This window comes from Echiichthys vipera, assembly GCF_963691815.1.
Source record: "Echiichthys vipera genome assembly, chromosome: 8".
Taxonomy (NCBI): domain Eukaryota; kingdom Metazoa; phylum Chordata; class Actinopteri; order Perciformes; family Trachinidae; genus Echiichthys; species Echiichthys vipera.
Genome location: NC_139833.1, coordinates 30,825,408 through 30,839,106, shown reverse-complemented (window position 1 = coordinate 30,839,106; position 13,699 = coordinate 30,825,408). Strand labels below are relative to the sequence as shown.

The 13,699-nt window shown below is 42.1% G+C and overlaps 1 protein-coding gene across 3 annotated transcripts in view; it reads right to left on the bottom strand.

Moving 5' to 3' along the window:
- Positions 1–13,699, bottom strand: part of vps13b (vacuolar protein sorting 13 homolog B) — a 387,717-nt gene that overhangs the window by 112,368 nt on the left and 261,650 nt on the right. The window lies entirely within an intron of this gene.

The window sequence follows — 13,699 nt, the reverse complement described above, 5'->3', positions numbered from 1 at the left end:
CAGTAAAAGACATTTTCCCAAGGTAGAAACTGAAGAAAATGTCATGCAATACCCCCCACCACACACACTACCTGCTTAACTCCACAAGCACCTCTAAACATGTGCAACAGCTTGATAAATGTGACGGACATGAGGATTCAATATGCATTAAAACAAACTGCATTATGTCAAACCAAACCAAGATGCTGTGGTAGAATCCCAGAGATAGATCAGAGCATCAAATACAAATGGATGAGAGTTTGTTTCTTTTTTGGATCCTGACTTTACAAGAGGACACAAACCAAATTACTTGCTTGATTGAAACCATAGACAAATTGACCAAAGAAGGCGAGCATCGTATAGCCACAGAGATATTAAAGACATGCGACTAGAGACTTTTTCTGCGGCCTTAAAATCATTTTGCACTTCTTGCAATATTGGGAATGTCTTTTAAAAAGGGCCTCACCCCGGCAAATCGAATCGTTTTGTGCAGTGACTGTGGTATTGTGTCTAAAGCAGCCGAGATTTTATGCTTGGCTCCAACTAACGGATTACGGGAGGGTTCCAGCCGTTGTGGCAATAAAAAGCTTTCAGTGACAGATGATATAAATCAATGTGAGGAGGTTGCTGGGTTTCAGGCGACAATGAAAAAAGGCATCTTTATTCTGCTACCAAAGAATGCCATCTTCTAGACTATAAAGAAGCCGCTACTGGCTCCCTGAGGACAGGAAAGAGATAAACACATAAAACTAAACGCTACCTATCAAATGATAAATCACTGGATATGTTTATATGGGACTGACACGTGTGGATAGACAAAGCTGGAATAAACAGAAGCATTTACTACTCAAAAATGGACGTGGAATATATTTTGTAGATGCTGATGAAAAACACTTCAAACCAACCCGACATAAGCACTCCCTTTTCTCTCATACAGAGACTGCCAGAAAGTCAAAACATAGAAAAGCAAAGGCCAAGGGCACATGCACACATGTAAGGCTGTTTCGTTTTTTTCAAGCACTGCATTATATCAATGAAACACTCATCTTATAGCTGAAGGTTTGTCAGGTGCTTCATGAAGAGATTTTGGCCTATTTATCATCATCATTTCCAATAACATGTCCAACACTGCTACCCCATTACTGAAGCCTTTCCCCCACGTTTAACATTCATGTTAATAGACACAATGTCAGTTTCAATTAGCTACTGCTGTCTTTTGAAAGATCATTGTGACAAATTGAAGAGAGGAGAGATCGGAGAGGAGAGTTTTCAAAAGACCCAAGGTATGTCCCATCCGATCCCACCCTCCTGTGCTCCAACGTGCACATGGTTACTATTACAGCATGTACTCTCAGCTGCCCCCCCTCTCTCTATACATCGCTCCCTCCCACTCACTCCATGAGAATTTTAAATGTATATTATTGCTGTGGCGGAGATAGTGTTTCAAGACCTCCAGGCAAATACTAAACCCACTGGCAGCACATTAGACAGAATACTTGACTTATTAGATATTTCCTATTCTAAACAGTGTCATCAAAGGCTAAGAACAAGAGCCATAAAATGCCGCAGCATGCCTGCCCGCCTGTTCTGTTCTGTTCGTCCAGGCTCATGTCTTCTATAGGATCGACCCTGCCAGATCCCTCCCCTTCGCTGGCCTAATGAGGACAGGATGTGTGCACTTCTTTTCTAGAAGAAATGTAAGATTTTCCAAGCAGGGAGGGGAGAGAAGGCAGAGAAGGGCCTGGACTTGTCTCCATATGTGTTGTGTTAAGTGGGTGAAACTTGTATTGAGGTAAGGAGGTATTTGAAAAGGTATTCAGCAAAAGCAAAATGTCCACTCCATGGAGCGTTTTGCGTTGGAAGGGACAAATAAGCTGCAGAGCAGCTGGAAAAGAGCAAGCGCCAGGAGAAACTGCCAGATATTCTTTACGCTTCTCTGTTTCTCTTCCCAAGCTTAGGCTGTACACATGCATTTACAATTACAGCAAATACCCCGTCTTCTCTTTAACCACCACTACTAAGAGAGTGCCCCCTAAGCAAATTCTTGGTCTATATTTAGATGTGCTTACAAGTGGAATAACGGATAATGGGGAACACAATTGGGGGCGTAGAGGAAGAGACAATGAGAAAACATACCGCAGCGCACAGTTGCTCATATAGTTTGAATCAATGCATGCAATCAGTGCATTCACAAACATACACATAAACACACATGAAGTCAGTTGCTTTCCCAGGGTCTGATCTCAGCTATACTTTTGAAACAGATCTGAATTCCTTCCTGTGTTTCTGGGCTCAGTTATATTATCCATATTGTGCTAACTCTCAGGCATACATAGAAAACATAAACCTATGGTTCCATAGTCTATATGCTTCAACCTTTCACCAATTTATTCATTGACAGAGGGCAATAAATTCTGAATACAAACATGCACTTTAGCTACAGGCCGAGTCCCAGCTGAAATCCCCCTTTCCAACCATTACTTTGTATTATATTATATAATGGCTGCACTGAAGCACTGTTTCCAGATCCCACTGCAATCTTTTTCTGAACTTAGTTGATGACCATGCAACTACAACACCCCCCCAAAACATGAGGTCATCCCCTCAGAGTCTCAAGGCAGAACATTCTGGAAAATGGAGGATAATCCCCAAAGTGTGAAGCCATGAGTCTCCCAAGTGCCAATCATATCTGAGTGCATCTGTACGACTTCTGACCCCTGTTTCTGTCAGTGTAACTCAGAACAGCTCGGCTAGAGGAAGGCTAATATGCGGAAGCAAATGTCACATCATCCAAATGCCACCCGTTTACAGTGTTGGCCGGCTAGTCGAATATGACAACATCACTTTTACATCTGAATACCACATATGCAGTTGATTGTTTCCAGATGAATGAAAAGTAGGTTGCAATTCAGGTTCAGAGATCAGGGAACATTAATATGTGGATATTTTAAGATGGTAGAGAAGTCCATGGAAGTCGACAGGAAAGTATGTAATAAATAAAGTCAAAGTAACAAAGGTGACTTTTATTCCTTTCAAAGTGGTCCATTTAACAGCCACATATCCTCACTGAAGTCTGGATTATATAATAAAAGCTTCAAGAGTTCCCAAGTTTACTTCAGGGATATGAAAGGCACCCAAAAAGGAACCAAATTGAAAAAGGCACATATTCACTATATTTTAAGGATGCCACAAAAGATGGGCAAAAATAATATGTTATGAAATTCTGCTACTAGTCTGTATGTGTGGAGACTATTGAATGGACTGCATGAGAGAGAAGAAAATGCACCTAAAAACACGACAGGACCACAGAACAATTATGATGACAGGGCATCGATTCTAAATGGTTCCATGTCTGTTACTGAAATACAGTAATCAAGTACCTGAGAATAGAATAGTCATCACTAGTAAGTGACAACAGTGCTAATTGTGGGAGAAAGTGAAGGCAGCAGTATAAAAAGAACTTGAACATTAGTGTATAATAAAATATATAAGTGTATAAATATATAATTAAATAGGCCAACAACCTGACATCATTAGAGAATCACAGCACTTGAAGAACTGTATGAGGGCAGTAGTCACAGAGGGCCAGATTACAGTTTTATCATGTATTGTGTTTATATTACTAGCTGTCACCTCTTCAGGTTTTCCAATCATGGCAATATCTATGTTTGTTTGTTAATTTTATCACATATGACAGTTATGGTGACTATAAAAACAACCTGCAATTAGGAGCATGTCCCAAGCTAAATGAAACCAGTGGCAGGTGGTTTCAGTAGTCATACAGTAGTCGTCAGGTGAGATCAGCTTAGGAACTGAGCTGCCTTCCAAGCATTTCAAGTTTCAGTTTCCCTTGTTCTCTTTTAACTACAGTAGAATTCCCATTAAAAATATGGAAGTCATAATACTAAATCTTTGTGACAGAACTATTCAGTTGAGCTACTTGCTTGCAGGACATACATGGAAATGAACTTCTACTATATCTTGACTCCTTCAGAGTTTACGGTTTAGGCCTCTGCTGTGCTAACCTGCTATTGTTTACCAGAACCATAAAGCTGATAGCTGGCCTCTGTCCTTTTGTACTAATGGAAGAAAACCTCAATGTAGCAATACCTCATCTTAATCAAAAATAATAACAATAATACTTAACCAAATGCCATAAAGGCGGCGACTCATTCTCTCATTTACTGAAGGAAAACAGAGAGGGGAAGACATTTATAATATGAAGTCACCGCTCTTTGTACGCCATAACAAGCAAAAAAGGGCATCAAAGGCAGTCATTTAATACATTCAACTTTGTTTCAATAACAAAGGCAACCTGCTATGCACTTCAACTGAACCACAACAAAGAAGCAATGGAAGGTTGCGACCCCGGAGCTTGCAAATGGATGCTGAGTGCTTCAGAGTGACTGTCAACTGTATTTTAAACACAGTGCTCCAAAGCTCAGGGCGCCGAGTGGGGCCATTTTAACAAGCTCCCTCCACCCAGTAATGCTGGTGGGTGGGTTTACTCCTCCAAGATTTAACAGCATGAGAGACAATATCCTTTTCATTCTCTCTTCCCACAGTCCGGGCCCCCAAGCATCTATCCTTGGTCCCTCAATCTGTGTTTTGGACAGAATTAGAGAAATAACAATGTGAGAATATTTTGCTTACCGTGTCAGACACTCTCTTGTTCCCCTGATGCCATGTGACATACTTTGGGGAAGGCAAACATCCCTATTACAGTAATAATTTATGCATGTTGACATTCCTAAAGCTCTGGGTCAGTTGGAACACTTTCCATGCGGAAAGACCTACTGGAGGAGAAGTGGGGAGAGGTGAGGACTGAGTATGACATGTCTGGTATAAATAGAGGAACGCCTGTAAAACACCTAAGTGAAAAAACAAAGTAAAGATGAACAGACAAGAAAATGTGATTACAGAGATGTTTTCAGCTGCTTTATGACTTGGAAAGCCCTGGCTCAAAAACAAAGATGCAAAATGATAAAGGCTGGAGAATGAAAAGAAAAATTTTGAAAAGGTTGAGTTAATGTAGTCCATGTGGGGAACTACAGTGCGCTGCTCAACAAAAACCTGGCTCTGGGAGATGTGGCAGCCAAAGCCTCTGTTTTATAACCGATTGAACTTCAAAAGTGATTCTCTCCTATCCCTGCACATATTAGTTTGCTTACAATTTTTTTGCCATAAATGGATTGCCATTCCTAAGTAAAGCACAGATTATACTCCCATTCTGACACGTAATCGGAGAGAGACCGATGATGAAATTCACGTCACACTGACCGAACTGGACTAGATGTCACAAGATGATATTTTGATGATTCAGAGGAAATATCATGGTTTCATTATTATTAATCAGATAATTTATTATTTGACACTATGAAAGGAAAAAGACACACAAGCATTATTTTGGTCCTGCACATAAAACCTATCAGTCTACTATAGTGAAAATAGAGGTTTCAGCACTTCCTCATAGAACTGGAGTTACATCCAGGTAACTACTACATATCCCCACACGGTTCAGACAGCAAACAGTAACACATTCACTAGTAAGTTCGTTTTATCATGCCCTGAGCTTTGCAAACTGGATATTCATCTTTAACAACTCCCTGGTCATTTTGTAGATATCCAAAATGCTCCACTCTGATGATTTAAGGTCCTTTTTATATGGATATCTCGCACACACACTCACGCATTTATTTGTTTTCACAGGGCAACAATGCCGGAATCAGGACATAGCCATATTGTAGCTTCTACAATTCTTATGATTACAAAAACGTGACGTTATGTCATCACTGTAATGCTAACATGATTAATATCTAAACCTGACCCTCATGGACACATGGATGCATAAAGATTAATTTCGGTTTGAATGAGGGCCTGATCCAGAGCTCTGACATTTAGCCTTCATGTTGGGATTTTGAGACCAAGGCCTTAACTCCAAGGAGCTCGCAAAACTCACCATGCTCTGCTCAAAAGCTTTGTCAATGAAGAAAGATTACCACCCTTAAAGCACAGGAGACTCATTGCTTCAGTCATTCTCAACAGATCCACCAATCTAAACCCTGATTCAGATCCACTATCCAGTGCTTGGGTTAGGGGTGATTGTGAGGACATGCAAGAATTACTCAATATTGCTACAATAACACTGGCTGTTTGTTTAAGCTGGATGCAATGTAGTTCTATTAGTCAGTGAAGAAAGTGTTCAAAAATGACAAAAGACTATTTCTAGATTAACACCACAAGTGTGTTAGTGAAAACAAACAATGGGGAGAAATGGCTCGACGGTCATGATGTAAGTATTCAAAAATGATACACAGACTTTCTCTGCTCATCCAACATAATCTCTTGGCTGAAAGCGGATGCTGCTGCTGCTGCGTGGACTTTATCACCAAATGCTTCCATCATTAATGATAAACAAGATATCAGCCATATGATAAACAAAATAGGAACATTGATATTTTATGATAAAGTTATCGTTAGGCTATAGCTAGATGGAGGACTTGCAGAATGTGAATGTGACCTGATAAATGGATGAATGGTCTTTGTACATTTACTACAAAAACATCTATATTAACTCCTTGTCTTACATCCCTGGGACACTGCAACCAGACTAACATTTTATTTGGTAAATGATTAAGTTAAGATGAAGGCCAGATATGGAGAAAGGTGAGATTATAAGACGCACTTCAACCAAAGTGAAAGAGAGACACAGGCACCCTGGGATCGGCCTTAATTGCTGGGATTCTGGCCTCCATAGCAGCAGAGTCTTCATCAGACTTTTTTTCCCCTTTGTCCTCTCCCCTTTCTTTTCATGGGAATGGAGTAGAGAACAACTGGCTCTCATTAACTGTCACCGTCCCCATTTCGTTTTGAGATTTGTGTGGGGGTAATTTTCTAATCTAATATTCACGCTCCACTATTTACACATGCCAAGAGTCCCTGAGTGAGGTGGGCTTGATGGTGACGGTGGCGTCGGAACAGGGGGTGTGAGGTGTCTATCCGTGGGTGAGCTGCTGTGAGGTATCCTGTGTGCGAGTGAAATGTAAAAACCAAGTGTGTAGAGAATGTGTGAGCATTAGAGTGTCATTTGTATTTGCTATTTGACTTTAAATATCTATTATTTGTGTGTTTGGTCCATAAGAATAATTAGTTGTGAGAGCACTGATTCAATGTAATTCTTCTTTCATTTCATCACTGTTTAGATTTAGTGGGTGTAGTGACGTGTGGCGATGCACCACAAATCACATCGTCAGTGCAGCAGAGAGCAGCGGAGGAGAGCAGCAGAGTAATCATCAGGTTTCAGCCTGGCTCTCAACATCCTTCATCCAAGCTTTCAACTTAACATCATTAGCTTTGGCATTATGTTTTCAACAAACAAACAACAAAAGAGACTTCAAACTGAATTGTCTTGAGCATGGACTCTGTGGTTTGTGAAAGCAGACGTCTGAGTGACTTCAAAAAGCAGCGAAGATGCCTTTCATTAGGTCATAAAGTATTCTTCTGAAGCACCTCCCTATGCTGCCTGGCGGCCATGTCTGTATTCTCTGCTTTAGTAACATGGTCATGGGGAAACAGCAACAGCAGGAAAACAACGGCGACCCGAGGTGAGATGAGGCTGTTTGGAGCAGGACAGGGTGCGATGTTTGGGTCTGAGGGGGGCAGATGAGCCCCAGGTGGTCTGTTGAGGTCTGAGAGCGATACTGCTGGGGAGCCAGCGCGCACGCACGCACGCACGCACGCACGCACGCACGCACGCACGCACGCACGCACGCACGCACGCACGCACGCACGCACGCACGCACGCACGCACGCACGCACGCACGCACACACACACACACACACACACACACACACACACACACACACACACACACACACACACACACACACACACACACACACACACACACACACACACACACACACACACACACACACACACACACACACACAGATGTACAAATGTGCACACATGAAACTACGTGCATAAGATTGTGTACAAATTCAAAGAACAGCGTGAAGCCAGGAACAATCCTGGCTCACTGTCTATTTACAGAGCTGAAATTAGAAGTGGAGGATTGAAGTAATCTTCCTTTAATTTCTCTCTGGATGTGCTCCCAGGGCTGAGGGAGACAAAGGCTCTCATGTGCTGTATGTTAGGTTCTCAAAGGAGAATGATGCAAGACCCCCTGTCCCCTCATCTGGGTTAGCAGGGAGGGGCTCGATAACGGGGACCCAGAGGACAAGGCAGACCCAAAGTTAAAATGCAGAAGAATAAGTTCAGCTGAATACAAAAAGGGCCTGCAGATTTCAGAAGAAACTGGCTGCATTGGACAAGCAAAGTCAAGAGGACATTGCGGAAGGGGGAACGATTTCAGCTGTTTAAGAGCTGATCACTAGTGCTGCATTGGTGGGATTCAGAAGCAGACTTTAACATGGAAGGAACACCTGTAATACATTAAACTGCAAAACTCAGTCATCCCGGCACACGTGAGCTTCTTTCTGTTCTGGCTGGAGTACTAGCAATTCAAAACACTGCAACTCAAATGAACACATTATCACGAAGGGATTTTAGCTAGTGGGCTTTTCCAAGTGTTGGAGTGTGTGAGGTGCATGTGATCATTCATCTCTGTCATGCACATCTGAACCACGGGAGCAGCTCCAAACAGACAAACGGAAACAGGTGAGGTATAAAATCTAGCCCACGTCTTCATTATCCAAAACATCTGAGCTATGTTTTGCAGTTGGTGGCAAGTGGCTACATGGCACCTATCTGTGCATATCTATCATTGTCTAGATTACATTTGGGTTTATATGCCTCTATTGGGTTTTAGAGCCCAGAGACTTTCTGTAAGATTACTCCTGTGGGTCAGTTAATCTGCCCTAGATTCTCTTGGTGTCTTTTATCTCATTCTCTGGCAGGCTCCAGAAACTACAGATCGACCGATATAGAATTTTTAGGGCCCATGCTGATTTTTTTTCCCCATCAGCTTTAGCCGATGACCGATACGTACTGCCGGTTTTCTTGAGCCGATATTTGGAGCCGATACTACTTTTGCTCCCTAAATTTACATCATAAAAGTTACACAATGTTGATAAATGTTATGAGTCTCAATTTTAAAAAAAGGAACGTTTATTGGACTTAAAAAAGGAAACTCCAGCAACACAGAGCTGCCTGTGGACGCCTGTCTGAAATGATGCCGGGAAAAACTATCGGCAAAACGTCATGGTAAAGTGAGTGGTGCTGAAAAAGTGACAGTGTTGTGATTAATAGCATCAGAGTCAACACGTCCATGTAAACAGAGCACATCAGCTGATATATGATTTTGTTTAGCAATAGTACTTAGTGTTGGTCTCATTAATGTAATAGAATATAGTGAAAGAGTCAATAAATAAATCATATAAACATTACATAGTATAATATGGTATATTACTATATAGTGAGGGGACTGAGATAGTATAAGATGCAGCATGGTAACATACTGTATCATGGAATAACATCATATATAGTAGTGTATAGAGCAAAGTGCAGCAATATAACATAGTATGTCATATAACTTAGTGTAAGATGTGCCTGCCCCCATAGAAAATTGAGTGTTAATTTGTAGGGTTTCATTTGAGGGTAAATATTTAGTTTAATGAAAGCAGAACTCAGTATTTCAGTCAACCACAGGACCTGCAGATAATGTACATTTGTATAGTCACATGCAAACATTTGCATCCACATACTACAGTACACTCATGCAAACACACATGCATGCTGTAGTGCACACACTTTTACTACACCATCCAAGTTACAGAGAGAACCCAATACTCTCCATCACCTGTTATTCTAGGTGGAATCTTGCTTATACAGGTGTAGAGGGGGGAAAAACTGTTTCCTCTTTTCACCTCTTCAGAAAAAAATGTGGGTTACAAGGCTGTGTGTAAATATGTGTCTGTGCTAGTTGGCCTGGTGTGCCCTGCTTTTACTAGTCCCATGGGTGTGTGACCCGTATTCCCTTGCAGGCAGAGGGAGAGGGCACTCCTGACTCCTCCCCACCTGACTCGATACCCGATCCCAAGGTTCACGGTGGGGGCCCGCTGCCTCCGTCAAAGGAAGAAGAAAAGAAGTTTGTTTCTCTCTAATAGAATTCCAACCTTTGTGATTTTATCTGGAGTTTTCACGCCAATTTTGCCAAACCGATTGAGGAGAGAGCAAATTCAGCTGCTACTGATCTCAAATATATTGAGTTTCCAAGGGGCCAATTTAAGAATGTGCCACGGTTATGCTTTGAAAAGAAGGTTGGTTGGGGTGCGGGGGCTGAACAGGCAAGGTGAGTTGTTATGACTGGCTGTCAATTAGCAGTTGATTCACACAGGAGGGTCAGTGAGACTTTTACAAAAAATGGGGGGGAGAAAAAAAAGATAGGTTTTCATAACAAAAGAAGGGCAGTGAGATGAACACTGGCTATAAAAATATGTATATTTAAGATAAGCTGAGACAACAACGCTTACTTAACAGATGTAAGGCAGCCAAAATGGAAAAAGGAGATGGCTGTGCAGGGAGCCTTATTTATTATTACTCTCAGCAGCAACAGGGCGAAGGAAAATAGTGCTAAGCAGGATGGGAAGAGGTCAGGGTGAAAGGGATCTGGCCCTCAGAGAGGGTTAATAGCCAGGTTGACTGGTTAAGAGCTGATCTCTAAGGAACGTCAGCTCCCACATTTACAGACAAATACTTTGGACAGAGCCAGGAATCAAAGCAAACACTGGATTCAAACTCTCTTTTTTCTCACTGTGTCATGTCTCATCTCCGTGGATTTCTCCCTTACTCCTTGTTCCCTCTTACATTCTCTGTCATTTGGCCATCCTCTCTCAAGCTGTCTCCACTCTCTTACTGTCTGCTCTGTTCCTTTCCATGCTTCATATTTTCACTCTCATCTGATGTCTCCGTATTTCTGTTGGCCAGCAGAGCTCATAAAAGCTCCTCTGACACCTCACTGTCCTGGAAAGATCGGAGGTCAGGAGAGAAACTTTGGTGCTCAAAACTCAACAGCTACGAGTCAATATGAAACACTCATCACAAAGAGGAGCGGTCTTGGAAATGGTTTACTTTAACAAACATACACAGAAAAAAGATTCAGCCCCAGGTCGCTGACTGCGCCAAGCTTGTCAACAACACCATGGCTTAGATAAGCCGTTGTATGTGCTTTTGACATTTAGCTAATACTCCTACATGAACAAGAGTTAAATTGTTACGGGGCAGAATAGGTGACCAAGCTTCCATTCTCTCACAGTGTAAAACTGAAGACTGATGTGCAGAAAGCACATATAAAGCTAAACAAGTTAAAGCAAGTTAGTTTAGAGCAGTAGTTCCCAGATTAGAATACAATATCTTTATTGTCTCTGTACAAGTACAATGAGATTAGGATTAAGATTGCAACCTCTGCAATAAAGGTAAAAAAACGAAACAAAATAAGGTAAGAGTAGATACAGGCAAAAAAAGCAATCAAGTGAGAGTAAAATGAAAAGTGTACCCAGCAGTATTCTGTTACAATAGAGCAAATGGTGAGGAGGTCAGAAAAAGACAGTGAAGTGGCAGTAGAGTTACGACATGGTAAACAGTGTCCGACAGTATTCTATTAAAGCTGCAGTCGGCAAGTCTGGCAGATCGAGCTGACTCAGTCAAATTTCAAATGTTTACAACTCTCACGCCCCTCCCCCTCTACCAACGAGCTCCTCAGCTCCCTCCCAAGGAGTGCTCATCAGTGGTCGTGCACCAGATTCCTCTGAACGCGCCTGTGTCTTCTCTCATCGATAAACAGCATGGAGAACACGCTACATGGAGGTAGGCTGGCTAACTTACTCATAGCTAGCTAATACTAACATCATTTAGCGTATGCCTAGCTTGAGGCGTGTGCCTGTGATATTGTAACAGGGGTAGGGCGTGTGCATGAACTGTGTCTGACAGTCAGCTCTCACACAGCCCTGCTCTGAGTGGACATGATGATACGGGTGCCATCGATTTTTGTAAAACAAACAACAGGATCTATGTGTACGTAAAGACGCGTTTTCTTTCTAAAATCGGATGATTTATGTTGTTCTATTGGAGCATAGTGTCGGTTTCAGTGAATATGATCAAAATGTTGCCGACTGGGACTTTAAAAAGTGCAAATTTGCTGTAGATTCATGATTCTGCTTTTTTGGCAGTCCTTTTTTGGCAGTCCTTTCACAAATGGGTCCATGCTTTGTTAGCAGCGCATAACTGCTCATCATTTATACTGAGACTTGTACAGTCCCCCCTTTCATAACTCCAGGCCACTCCTAGGGGACATGACCTCAAGTTTTGGAACCACTGATTTAGGGACATTTGAGGTGTCTTTGCTGACTGTTGATCTATATCAAAGTTTGTCCTTTTCCTCAATAGACAAACAAAATACTGGAATGCTTCATTGGCTTCTCAATCAACAACTTTAAAATCCATTAAACAATAATACAAAAACAAACAAAGACATGTAACTGTAGCTGAGAGTGGTTGTGTGGATGGTGTGCATAACAAACACATGCATCAGGAAAACACTGCTGCCTCCCCACTAATAACCTAAAATTACTGTCTAAAGCCACTGACAAACCAAGGCAGCTCCCGACCAGCTTGCTTGTGCCTACTGAAAATTCACTCCTCACAGCAGTTCTTCTTGGCTGGCGATCTACCTCGATGTCTACAGTGCTGCATTAGTCCAGCTTTGCGTGCGAGTGCAGCTCGTGTGCAGCTCGTGTGCATCCTTAACGCAGGCATTTGAGACTACACAGATATAATAGCACAGTGATATAATTATCTACAGACTGTCAATTTTCTATCTGTTTCCAAAGGAGGAGCCCACTCCACTGTCAGCGAGCTAACTACTTAACTAGCCAGCTCTGGAAGGACCAACACTTTTCCAACAAGGAGCTGTGCCAGTCCCACGGGGGGAAAAAAAGATGAATGACAGAAGATGGAGAGCATGGAAACAAGAGGAAAGTGATAAAAAGGGGAATGAAAGATGGTTAAAAGATGCAGGTAAAGTAGGAGGTAGATAGAGATGCGTGCAGCCTCAAGGTACCACTGATGTGTTAATAGATACAAAAAGGAAGGAAATAAAAGAAAGAGGGGGAGAGGAAGAATAGAGATAAGGCAGGTAATGGGTGATTGAGAGGTTTTCCCCATGTGTGTTTACTAAACGGTAATTCAGAGGTTCCTGTGAGGCCTGATACCTTCTCCTGAACGTGGGTGCTGCCTTAGTGTATTGTGCACTGGCATCAGTGTGAGTAAGTGTGTGTGTGTGTGTGTGTGTGTGTGTGTGTGTGTGTGTGTGTGTGTGTGTGTGTGCATGAGTGTTGGAGGAAGTCTAAAGCCCTGTTTCCCATGCGTGTAATCATCCCAGGATGAGGTGGAGGATGAAGCAGAGCGGGACTTCCCCTGCACCAGAGGGTATTTTCCTCTTGCACTGTGGTAGAAGCACATGGCTGACCTGGGCTGCCTCTGCTTGGGTGTGTGAGGGAGGGACAAACTGACATGGGGCAAGGGAAGCAATTTATAAAATATTTTTTTATTCTGGCTCTTAACCAGTTTGTTGGAACATTACTAAAATACTTTGGGAGCTTGTCATTGCTAACATTCAGACAGTGATGGTAACAATTAAATCTGCTTCAAGAGATGGATGGCATTCAGGTGGAAAATAGAGAATGATATGTGTGTGTG